The 11,770-nt window shown below is 46.9% G+C and overlaps 1 long non-coding RNA gene and 8 other non-coding genes across 9 annotated transcripts; 7 read left to right on the forward strand and 2 right to left on the reverse strand.

Moving 5' to 3' along the window:
* The first annotated feature begins 2,972 nt into the window (after positions 1-2,972).
* On the forward strand, positions 2,973-3,043 carry TRNAG-GCC. The gene has a single exon. It is a non-coding gene; the product is annotated as a tRNA-Gly (tRNA).
* A 507-nt stretch (positions 3,044-3,550) lies between these two features.
* Positions 3,551-3,622, forward strand: TRNAM-CAU. Its single transcript has one exon. It is a non-coding gene; the product is annotated as a tRNA-Met (tRNA).
* Positions 3,623-3,977: 355 nt separating this feature from the next.
* Positions 3,978-4,059, forward strand: TRNAS-UGA. Its single transcript has one exon. It is a non-coding gene; the product is annotated as a tRNA-Ser (tRNA).
* Positions 4,060-4,939: 880 nt separating this feature from the next.
* Positions 4,940-5,011, forward strand: TRNAQ-UUG. Its single transcript has one exon. It is a non-coding gene; the product is annotated as a tRNA-Gln (tRNA).
* Positions 5,012-5,450: 439 nt separating this feature from the next.
* TRNAQ-UUG lies at positions 5,451-5,522 on the forward strand. The gene has a single exon. It is a non-coding gene; the product is annotated as a tRNA-Gln (tRNA).
* Positions 5,523-6,636: 1,114 nt separating this feature from the next.
* Positions 6,637-6,718, forward strand: TRNAS-GCU. The gene has a single exon. It is a non-coding gene; the product is annotated as a tRNA-Ser (tRNA).
* A 427-nt stretch (positions 6,719-7,145) lies between these two features.
* LOC118727401 lies at positions 7,146-9,075 on the forward strand. Its single transcript, XR_004990573.2, has 2 exons — positions 7,146-7,758; positions 8,958-9,075. It is a non-coding gene; the product is annotated as an uncharacterized LOC118727401 (long non-coding RNA).
* Positions 9,076-9,256: 181 nt separating this feature from the next.
* On the reverse strand, positions 9,257-9,329 carry TRNAR-UCG. Its single transcript has one exon. It is a non-coding gene; the product is annotated as a tRNA-Arg (tRNA).
* A 1,190-nt stretch (positions 9,330-10,519) lies between these two features.
* On the reverse strand, positions 10,520-10,591 carry TRNAM-CAU. The gene has a single exon. It is a non-coding gene; the product is annotated as a tRNA-Met (tRNA).
* Between the last annotated feature and the right edge of the window lie 1,179 nt (positions 10,592-11,770).

Raw genomic sequence — 11,770 nt, forward strand, 5'->3', positions numbered from 1 at the left:
GAAGTATACATTCCAATGGGACAAAAGGCGAGGAGAGGCGAGAACAGCAACCACGCTTTGAAATCTGGAATTCCTTGTCAGGCCGAGCCCGCACCCGAAGCGTGGGAAGAGTCAGGCCGGAGCCCCCCTGGCCGGAGCCCCCCGAGCTGGGTTCTGCGTCGCCCCAAGCCCATCCCTGATCTGTTTGGAGACACAGCTTTCCCACGAGTCCGCGGGACCAGGGCGTGTGGCGGGGCCGCTCTGGGCCATCGGGCGCCGGGGCCGCTCCCACTCGGTGAAGCGGTGTTTGTGCCTGGACAGCAGGGGGACCCGCAGGCCCCGGGCGGCGGGGAGACCGTCGGGTCAGGGACGCCGCTCTGGCTCCGAGCTGCCCTTGGGATTCCAGGCCGGGACGGACTCCCAGGCGGATGGCGTGCATTAAAAGGGGATTAGTTAGAGGAAATAATTTAATATTGCTATTTGCCCTTTCTCTATGATAGAAGTGTCAGAGATGAAAGAAAATTAGTAAGATGTATGGGAAAGCCTTCCTCCTGTCAGAGTCTGGTGCTCACCACGGGGCTCAGAGCCAAGTCCCCGTCCACCCACATGCACCTCAAAATTGGGTGAGACCCAGACCTGGCTGGCTCCCCACATTGGGCCAGATCCAGACCCGGCCAGTCCCACCCTTATCAAGCCCTGCTGGGCAAGGGGCGTAGCCTCAGGTCCCCGGCCCAGACCGTGGCAGGGGAGCGTGCCTTGAGGTCCTCCATCAAGCCCAGAAAGGTGGGGGACACAGCCTGAGGGCCCCTGTCAAGCCCTACCTGGTAGGGGGCCTGGTCTGAGGTCCCCCGGCCTGGTGCTGGGGCGGGGGGAGCAGCCTGAAGTCCCCTAGCCCTGCACCAGGACAGGAAATGCACCTTGAGGTCCCCTGTCAAGCCCCACAGGGACTGGGGAAGGTGTAGCCTCAGATCCCTACTGGTTGCTCCTTAAGGCTCCTTATGGGAACTTGGCCTCAGCTGTGGGTGCAGCCATCTTTGTGACGGAGAGATGGTCAATTAGCATATTCCCTCTTCATTAGGTAGGATGGTCAGCAGCCTGGAGGCCGCCTGGAAAGCAAGGTTCAGGGGAGAATGTAAAGGTAAACTTCGCTGAAGACCCGAAGAAGGTAGACTGTTAAGCCCAGGGTGTAGAGTTCTGCTTGGTTTTTGTTTTTCTGTTCTTAAGGCAACATCCCTGACTTAACAATCCTAGCATGCCTGGCAGGGAAGACCACGGGCCGCAGCCGGGAAGGCCCCGCAGGATGCGGCCAAGAGCTAAGTAAGTCCGATGAGAGAGCTCCTGAGCCTGCACCAGACCTGACCCACCAGCGCCCTTCAGGACCGTGGACCTCTGACTCCTGATCAGCCCTGATGTTTGCCTTCAACTTCTCCCCCCTTGTCGTTATCAGGGAGTCCCTGTTTTGGGGTGGCAGCTTCCAGGTCTCCTTTCGGGAGTCCTGCAGTAAAGGGGCTCTTCTTCCACCAGGTCTGCGTGTGCAGCGTTTGGCTGTGCTGTGCGCCGGGCTGCCCAGCTGTCAAGGGAAACTGGCTCCATCTTCCCACTCAGCGTAGCGAGCTGAGTTCACTGAGCCCGCGAGAGAAGAACGCTCTTCGGGAAGCACCGATCCAGGCAAAAAGGCCCCACTAGTGTTCCGATTCGTAGACAAAAGCTAGGGGTATTGACGAGCAAGGGGAACAATTACAGCAATAGAAGGAAGGTATTGCTATTGGTGCAGATGGCATAGCATAGCATAGCATAGCATAGCACAGCATAACATAAAACATAACATAACATAACATAACATAACATAACATAACATACTAGTATAACAAAGAGACTGTTTTTAATTTTCAATCCAATAGTCATTAGTCCAGTAGTCATAATATCTGCTTTCTTGTTAGCCTTGTAAATGGTTTTGTGTCTTTTTTTTTTGGGGGGGGGGGGGGTTTACAAGGTTTTTTTAGGTCAAGTCCAAAGTTTATTTTACCTTGTTTTAACACCCAAAGGTTTTTTTTTTTAAAATTGAAAGTTATAATTTTTTTAAACTTTAAATTCCTTATTGTTTAAAGTATTAGATATGTCTTCTTTCCCCCATTGACCTCTCCCTCGCCTCTCCTACCTCCCAGCACATGCCCTCACCCCACTAAGTCTGTGTCCATTGGTTATGCTTATATGCATACATGCAAGGCCTTTGGTTGATCTCTTACCCCCCATCCCCACCCCTCCCCTGCCTTCCCTCTGAGGTTGGACGGTCAGTTACACCCAAAGGTGTGAGACATAAAACGGGCAAGACAGTTCCTCTCTGTGGCAGCTCCAGTTCCATTTTTAAATGCTACATGTATATCATAATCAATCAATCATCATCATCATCACTACAGATGTAAAAGTCTCTTACAAAAAGGTAACTTCTACTTGGTTTTTGTATCTTCTTCTGTGTCTGTGGTTTCTAAAAAATAATCAGCCTAAAATGATCCTTATGTCAGAGGCATATTTCAGGGTGGTAAATTCTGCTCCCCTTCATCTGCTGCTCTTCCAGATTTACTAGTCTCCCTGGGCCTCTCCCTTGTGTATGTGTCAAATACATGTTAACAAACTTCTGCTTTTGTTGCAGGGATTCCAAGCAAGAATTTAGGGTGGGAAAGTTATTTTTTATTTTTCAGAAGGGGAGATGAGAGTTACTTCAGGGGATGGGCTTTATGACAAGTGCTTTCTTTTGGAAGGACCTCTGCTCTTAGAGAAGGATTTTAGAAACTCAAATGTCTTTAGCTCAAAATAATTTTTTTGCCACAGCGGTGGCTTATTCTGGATCTCTTCAGCATAAGAAATGTACTGATCAAAGTGGATGGGATTTAAGAAAGTCCTAAGAAACAAACAAACAAAAAAAACCACATGAAATCTTGTTTTAACGTGACAGTATAACAGAAGGACAAAAAAAACCCCACATTCCTTGTGGAGCATTGGTGGTTCAGTGGTAGAATTCTCGCCTGCCACGCGGGAGGCCCGGGTTCGATTCCCGGCCAATGCAACTCGTCCTTTTTTTCCTTCCCAGTGCTACAGGGCAACATATCACTGAACAGTCAAAAAATATGATGCGAGATTTATCGGGACTAATATAATTATTAATATATGTCAACTGTGATTAAAAAATAAAAATCATTTGAAAATTGAAAAACAAACTCCTAAAGTAGTGATGTTTCTGGTATCCGGGGATGGCTGAGCTGAGAAAGACCAGTTAGCCTTCCTTTTGTAATTTCGTCTTAAATTATGCCAAGTAGCATGTGCTCGGTTTCCCAATAACCTGAAACGTCATTCTGTCAGAGCCCGAGTAAACACGGATCTGAGGATTGGAGTCTTTCCGGGTTACTCTAAGCCGCTAGTGTTTGGAGTTGGAGTGTAGCCACATATGGATATCGATGTATGTACTCTTTCCATTCTTATTGGCAACCAAATTATTCATCAATTACTTAGAGGTCAGGAAAATGCCAGATCTTGTTTTTTTAAAGAGTAATTCAAAGGCAACTACGTGTATCCTAGCAGAGTGGCGCAGCGGAAGCGTGCTGGGCCCATAACCCAGAGGTCGATGGATCGAAACCATCCTCTGCTATCTGGATTTGTACTTTTGATACAAATTTAAATTTTAGGATAGGGGATTGAATTCAGTTTATCACGGACTATCAGGTAGGGACAGAGGACCAGTACTGCAGGTATACTGTGTTCCTTCTCCAACTTCGGAAAATGCTAGCCATTAGTCTGGCAATACTGGTGATTCAGTATCTCAGGTTTGAGGGTATGTACACCTGGTACAGATCGGAATGTGTATCTCATAGTCAACCTGTTACAATTTGTAATAATTTATGATCGACATCTCGATCTTCACAGGTGCCGAACAGAAACCCCGGGCTAGAACAGGAAAGGTAATATTCCTCATGGGAATTCATCTAGCCGGTAGTCGGAGTCTTGTAGTCGTGGCCGAGTGGTTAAGGCGATGGACTTGAAATCCATTGGGGTCTCCCCGCGCAGGTTCGAATCCTGCCGACTACGCGATCTCACTTTTTCCCCCCAGCACTCCATCATCTGCTGGACCAACTGTGGAAATTCAAACACACACTAAAAAAACACGAGACACCGTTTTATTTTCCCATAACACTGGAAGCAGTAGTACGAGTCTCTTAGTGTAACTATCGCTAGAGAAAAACCTTTGAAAATGATTGTGGGATCGCATAGGGATTTCTCAGCCTACACCCTAAAGATGCTCAGGCTCCAATTCTCTATGAATTGCTGTCTCCCTATCAGCAGTCCATCTCAAGTCTGAGTTCTGAAACCTCGCCTGCCTCTAACTTCTTCCACTTGATTTTCTCCCCCCAAATGTGGGCACATCCATGCATCAGTATTCTCCTGTGAACATGTTTGATGATTAGGAAACATTTCAAAAAGAATTTTCCAACCGTTCCTCCTTCTGGAGCTTTCTTATCGTTCCACCTCGGCAACCAGAATTAGAGGAAGTACCACAAAGATAATTTTCAAAGCTAAAGCTTATTTTTTTAAAAATTAAAAATAGTTTTGCTCCCTAACTCTTTCTAATACATACACTTAATTGTATATGTAACATAGAAAAGAGTAAACATAATAAAAATTATCTTTTATTATACTTGCATTCTATTAGGAAAGGCAGAAAGGAAGTAAAAATACTTAAAGAGGGGAAAGTTTTTTCATAATCTCTAAAATTACCCAGAAATATAGTTTTGATTTTGCAAAGAGCGCTGTTACGGGAGGAAAATTCCACACAAAAGTGAGCTCTGCTTAGCTTCGCCTTTTCTCCCGGACCCATGGAACATTCAAAGGAAAGGAGTCATCCTATTGAGAGGCACAGGACGCACTGCCAAAGCCTTTGGAAAAGCTTGCCAGGGTACCAGCGGTCGTTGGCCCCATGGTGTAATGGTTAGCACTCTGGACTTTGAATCCAGCGATCCGAGTTCAAATCTCGGTGGGACCTGCTGTACTTTTAGTGCCTTCCTTTACCTTCAGATCGCCTTTACACCTGGAGGAACACCCATCCCAATCTCACCGTTCTGATCACCATGCCTTCTTGGTTCCACACCTGCCTTCTCCTGTCCCTCCGCCTTGGTTAGGCCAGAGGCCCCTTCAGATCTTGGAAAATTAGATTTTCTTCAAGATGTCTAAGTATTCGCGTTTCACATCTGGGACCTCAGTTCTGGGTTCGGGTTCTATCCATTTCTAACACGCACTCGATCTTGAGAAGTTTGTGGTGCTTGTGGGCCCAGGTCTTCCTGTGCATTTTATTGTCTCTCTCTTTATATAGCTGGTTTTAAATTTAATAAATATGGTTTTAAACTAAAGTTATAATTCACAAAATAGTAAGAATGACAAACTCCATAAGAAATATTTATAGACATTTCAGGTTCTTCTTGCGAGGCCCCATGGTGTAATGGTTAGCACTCTGGACTTTGAATCCAGTGATCCGAGTTCAAATCTCGGTGGGGCCTGCTGCCATTCCACTGTTGTTTTATCCCTCCACCCCTGGTGCACCCTGGCCTATGCACATAAGGTTCTCAAACCAAGGGTGCACTCTGGCCTGAAAAGACACTCCCTCCCTCACACCTGAACTTCGCGCCCCCCACCCCCATCAGCAGCATTCAGTGCCTCGCTGTTCTAAATATTTGCTCGGCCAGGGGATTCTTCTTGTGAACAAAAACAGGCCCACAGAACAGAGCCAGCAGAGAAGGGCATTCCAAATGAAAGAAGACAGAAACAGCAAACAAACAACGAAACAATTTATAATCTCGTCTAGGAACAGACAAAAGCTCACTGTGCAAACCACACCAATACCAAACATCTCCTTTCATCTAATACGAGGGACCACTAGTCTCACAGCTTTGGGTTCATTATGTTCTTACCTTCGTCCCAACCACAGAGTTTCTCACAGCATCCAACCCAGCGCAAAGCCGGGTTTCCTCGCGCCCTCCCCAAATCTCCCAACACCAGACAGATGCTACAGAAAGGACTTCAGAACAAAGAGACATAACTGATTGACAACATTGTGTGAGTTTAACGTGTGCAACGTCTGGATGGGATACATCTGTGTATTGCAGTGTGATCACCACAGTAGCATTCCATCCCATCCCATAATTTCTTGTCTTTTGTGGTGAGAACATTTAAGATACAGTTTCCTAGCAACTTTAAAGCCTGTAACCCAGCCCTGTAGCTTATTCTCGGTGTGTGCTGTACATCTCCAGACGGACTCTAACTTCCAACAGTAAGTTTTTCATTCCTTGACCCACGTCTCCCCAGTTTCCCACCCCCAAGGAAATCCCTTATAACCACTTTCTGTTCTTGTGAGTTCTGGTTTTCTTAGACTCCACACTTCTCTTTGGAAGTGTATTTTGTCATTTTTATTCAAGTTCACATCCTCAACCTACCCCTCCATTTCGGGACTGTAAGCTCTTCTTTATTTTTCTTCTTTAATCAAAGCAGGAGGGACATCCAGACAAACAAACACGTCATGTTCCTGAATGAAGATTTACAATAAAATAAGGGGAAATGCCAAAGAATTCAATGGAATGAAGAAATGTAATATTTACCAGGAGGTTTTACGTAGCTGACGAGGTGGCCGAGTGGTTAAGGCGATGGACTGCTAATCCATTGTGCTCTGCACGCGTGGGTTCGAATCCCATCCTCGTCGCTTCAGGACCCCCCTCTGTCTGTGGTGGGCGCAAGATTTTAGCGCTTGTTATTACAAGGGGCTGTTTTGTTAGTTACAAGAGGGCTGTTTTGGTGTTTTCTGAGCGGGCTATTGGTTATTGATCTGTAAGCAAAGCACGGAAAATGCACGCTGAGCGCTGAGTCAGAATCTCCGGGGCCGATGTAGTGCTTCCGGTGCTGCGGGTGATTCAAGGAGGCCGTTGGTCCCTTTCTTCGCTCAGTGCCCTGTGTCGGCAGTTTGTCTCAGATCCTTTGCCTTTTAAATCTCAGGCACGTTTCCAAGTGCAAGGTTCTCTGATAAGGTCTGGACACCTTATCGGTACCTGCCCTTCCAACTTCCCCATCAAACTCAGCCTTTGCCCCTCAGGGGTAGAAACTGCCTCATCCTGTGCCTTTGATCGTGTGGTTCCTTCCGCCCGGGGAGTCTCTGCTCCCTTCTGGTAAAATCCATTGCCAAGACTCAGATCAAGGGTCCCTTTCCCGTGGATCTGCAAAGGAAAGTATGCCTCTTCTCCTTGTAGTTTAGTTGGAATTAATTTAAATCGAAGATTTTTCCCGAGGCCCCCAGCTTCTATTGATTTCTCCCTTCTTTGATTCTTTTCTGCCATGGACATCTTAATTTTAGCTCGTTCTCCCATCAAAATCTCACCTGTCGCCCCTTTTAACCAGTGGCCAGGCACACAGGGTAGAGATCAATTTCTCTGAGACTGGGATTGCAACTTTTGAGACCTGGAAACTTCTTCTGAAGCACACGTGTCAGAATCAGCGGACTCCCATGAAGATTGAGACCCAAGAAGCGTGGATTTTTAAAACAATACCTGTGTTTGAATTTCACCTAACAATAGATGGCTTAGACTATGGTTCAAAGATGGCTCACCCATTATGACCCATTTCATCTTGGAACTAAAAGCTTGGGAGGTGATGATCCTGACTGCAAGCCCAAGTGGAGTCTTCAGGAATTGGGTCATACCTGATATGCTTTCCGTATATGTTGCTTTTTCCTCCAACAAAGAACCAGAGGTAATTATGGACGCGAGGGTTGCCTGAGCAGTCTTACCCCACTTTACCTTCTGTGAGAATAAGGTTTTCAGGATGGGCCCCAGCCTTTTAAATCCTGTTTCTCCAAGTTCGCACACTGTAAACATTCAAAGACTTGTATGCTTGGGTGAAGTTTCAATCCCTCCCCCTGCCTTTAAGTGTCTGTTTTTCAATTACCTGTAATGGGCGACTTCCACTGGATCGGAGTCCCAAGGCCTAGAACAGGGCAGGAGGACCAAAAGCCTCCTAACATTTGACATCAATTAGGATTTCCTTGTCTGGCAGTGCAAACAGCACAAACCCCTTCCTTCTGTAACCAGACCACCAAGGGGTCCGAGCTGCCTGTCACCACTTCAGCCAATTCAGCAGAAAGAGGGCTGCATGCTATCTGAGCGCTTATTCCCCTCCTGCCAGCCGGCCGGGAGAGCAGCCGATCCTCCTCAAAAATCTGCTCTGTCCCCACTCTGAGCCAGCTGTTCATATCAGATCGAAGGGCAAAGATTACGTGGGGAAGTAGGGATTACAGGCAGGGGATACTAATTACAGGTTAGAAGTCATGAGGTCACAGGAAGACATCACACCATGAAGCCAACAGCATAAAAGACCTGGGTAAGTGTCACTCCTTTTAATTCACGTTAAAGGAGGGTTTTAAATGTGGCATCGCTTGTATTGTCCCAAAGTAAGGAGGTAAATCAGGGGAATTTTGCCTCTGCCCATCACCTTTCTCAAACCCAAAGGCTTTGTTTTTCTCCCTAAGTACCAAAGAGGGAAGGAAAGAGGAATGAAGCCTCTTTGTTCTCTGTACAATCTGGACTTCACGGAGGACTAGTGGAAACCAGTCAGACAGGAGCCCTAAGAAACAGGCTGGGAAAGAAAGGGCCCATAGCTACCTGTTTGTTGTTTTCTACCTTGTTTTAATTATTCATTGCCTTGACCTGGCAAGAGCACTCCTGGCCCCCCATGTTTGAACCAATAGTTAGATCCCAAACCAAAGACCATGTTTCATCAGGAAATTACCTTCTCTTCATCCTACACATTATTATTAACATGAGTTATGCAGGCACAAAAATGTGTGTTTGTACATTTTGCACAGCTACCTTCTCTGTCTTCCTGTTGCATACACACTTCTGTAAATACCTGGGTTCTTTTAATGGTCTTACTATTTCTGCTGTGTAATTTAGGATAGAATGCAGGCTGTTTTCATTCATTTGATGAGGATACAATGGAAGGAAGAAAGGAAGGTGGAACAGGAGGGGAAGAGTGAAAAACATTAACATAGACTCCACAGCAGCCAGAACTTTAAAAAAAAAATAGAAAGAAAGAAAAGAAAAGAGAAAAGAAAAGAAAAGGAAAGAAAAAAAAGAAGAGAAAAGAAAAGCATGTGAAAAAAAATTGGTGAGAGTGCTACTCCTGAACCTCTTTTATGGATTAGGGCAGTCTGTTGGCAAAATGATACCTCTGCTAAGCAGGAGCTAGAAGCTAACCACGAAGGGATTCGAACCCTCAATCTTCTGATCCGAAGTCAGACGCCTTATCCGTTAGGCCACGTGGTCCCTAGCAACCTAGAGTTGCTGGAATATGTAAAAGCATAATGAGCTTTCTTCCAGCTGGGTCCTGAGTCCTTCATCACGTCGTGATGCAAAGGCTATTGTCGCCTGGGCTTTCTCGTCTTAAAAGATGGAAATTCTAGGCGCTATGAGATCGTTTGGGGCCACGGAGTCGAGATTGGCGAAACGTTGAAACTGACAGTCATTTAAGCCTTGTCGCATATGGGGACTCTATGGAAAGAAAAATCATTTCAGTCAATCCCTGCTGAGCAGAAAACTGGAGTTTTGGGCATCTAAGCGATGCCAAAGTATTGCATATTGTCTGCATCAAGGGATATTTTCTAATAAGCGAACTTATTTCTTTCTTATCAACTCACTCACATTCACTACGTTCAGTCTCTAGAGACTTGGGCCAGCTGTCTGGAGAGTTGTCATGGTAACCGCACCCGTAAGGGGGACTTACTCTCAGGAAGCATCCTCACGAGTGTTCCTCTAGCCATCCTGCCATGCTCTTCTGGTGCTTTCTCTGATTTTTTTTTCATTAAAATTTTATTTATTTATTGTTGTTAGTATTACAGATATCTCCGATTGTCCGCCCCCCCGCCCCCCCGCCCCCTTTCTCCCCCTCCTCCCATCCGCTCCCCGCCACGGTCTTCACTATCCTATTGCCCGTAATTGCTATAATGTGAGATTAGAGCACTTTCACACGATGTCTCTATCCATTTGAAGAAAAGAATGTTTTTCTCAGCGTTTCTCGGGGGTATAAAGAGGTCCAGGACTGTTACTATTTTTTTTTTTTTGAGGCGTCCATATATTAATAAGTTAAAATAACCCACTATGGCAGGAGTAAAAAAATTTTGACTGTTAGCAATATTTACACTCAATACACACATCTACACAATAACGTGTTTCAATAGCTCATTCGATGAACAAGATATTTACAGACTTTATAATGTTCCGAGGGGTGTTTGGCGCAATAATGCGATATTAGTGAAAGATTGTGTTTAGAAGGGCTCCTTTCGAGCTTGTTAGCGAGTGTCGGTGACCTCAAGCTCTGCACGCAGAAGGCATTTCCTTACTTTTCTTAAATCACACATCCTGGGGGTATTGGCTCTACTGGCTCGTTTGTTCTTGTTTTCTTTCCTTGTTATATACATAAGCTGCATAATTTTAAAAGAGGGGAAAAAAAACACGTTTAGCAGAGGATGGTTTCGATCCATCGACCTCTGGGTTATGGGCCCAGCACGCTTCCGCTGCGCCACTCTGCTCTGTGCCTTGCGGGCTCTCTAATCATCCACTTAACTCTGTTCACAGGCGAGCCACGTTCATCTCTAGAAACGGCTCGCGGGAGAGCACCTATTTATCCCAATACTTTCACTTCCATAAGTTGCCAATTCTGTTTGGAATAGTGTCGCTACCAGAGTCAAAGAGAAGACAAAAGTAGGAACAGAAAAGTAAACAGTAACACACAGGGGTGACTGGGCGCAGAGGTGAGGGTGGCTAGATAGTGAAATGAGAACTACAGGCTTTATACACGGGGGGCGGGGGAGGAAATAACCTCGCCGCGAGGGACCCGGGCTTCCGTGGCCCCACCTTCAGGCAGAACACGCTTTTGGTTGGATTTCCCTGGTTTGGGGGTATGTGTGGAGCGGAAGGGACGAGAGGGAAGTGACAGTTTTTAGACTCCAGCCGGGGCTGAGGTGGGGTGAGGGTGGGGGTTGATTGGAAACAGTGAAAACCTGAACCGTGAGCCGAGGTTTTTCCTCCCGGGGCCGTGTCTCGCGATGCCGCGGTCAGAGATTTAAGCAAAACCGTGGGCAAGTTATTACAAGCAGATTCGGGGCGGGGCCGGATGACGGGCCGCCAGTGAAGCTGGAAGTAAGTACATTGAGCTACAGGCGGCTCTGTCTCCCGGTCCCACCTGATTGACTCCTCGTGGCTCCGGCCCAGCCACCGACCCGAGCTTCCCCTGCTCCCGGAGGCCAGGTCCCCGGCGGCTACAGGCCCTCCCTCCTTTCCTGTGCCTCCCACTCGGAGTCCAAACACGTTCTTTTATTTCTAAAAGATGAAACAGAGTGGGGCTGGAGATGCCAGGACACAGGCTTTACTGAAGAGAAGAGTACCGCTGCCGGCTGCTTCCAGAGAGAGCGGAAGAGAGCGAGGGCCGGGGGTCCATGCACTTTGAAGGGGAGGAAAGAGAGGGGACGGGGCTTAGGGCACTCGGCACACGCTGATCGGTGGTTTCAGGTGAGGCCTATGATTAGGGGCCTCGGGACTTAGGAATCGGGGGCTTAGGGTATTTGGCAGGTGCTGATGGGTGGTTCAGTGCTCAGGCAGGTCTGGATGCAGGTGGAGTTTACATCTGTCCATCAATTGGAGGAAGGGAAGATCTATCATTCCAGGATTCTGTTAATATTTTTTTAAAAATTGAGAGTCCGGGCAAGGTC

This window comes from Pipistrellus kuhlii, unplaced genomic scaffold, assembly GCF_014108245.1.
Source record: "Pipistrellus kuhlii isolate mPipKuh1 unplaced genomic scaffold, mPipKuh1.p scaffold_m20_p_24, whole genome shotgun sequence".
NCBI lineage: Eukaryota > Metazoa > Chordata > Mammalia > Chiroptera > Vespertilionidae > Pipistrellus > Pipistrellus kuhlii.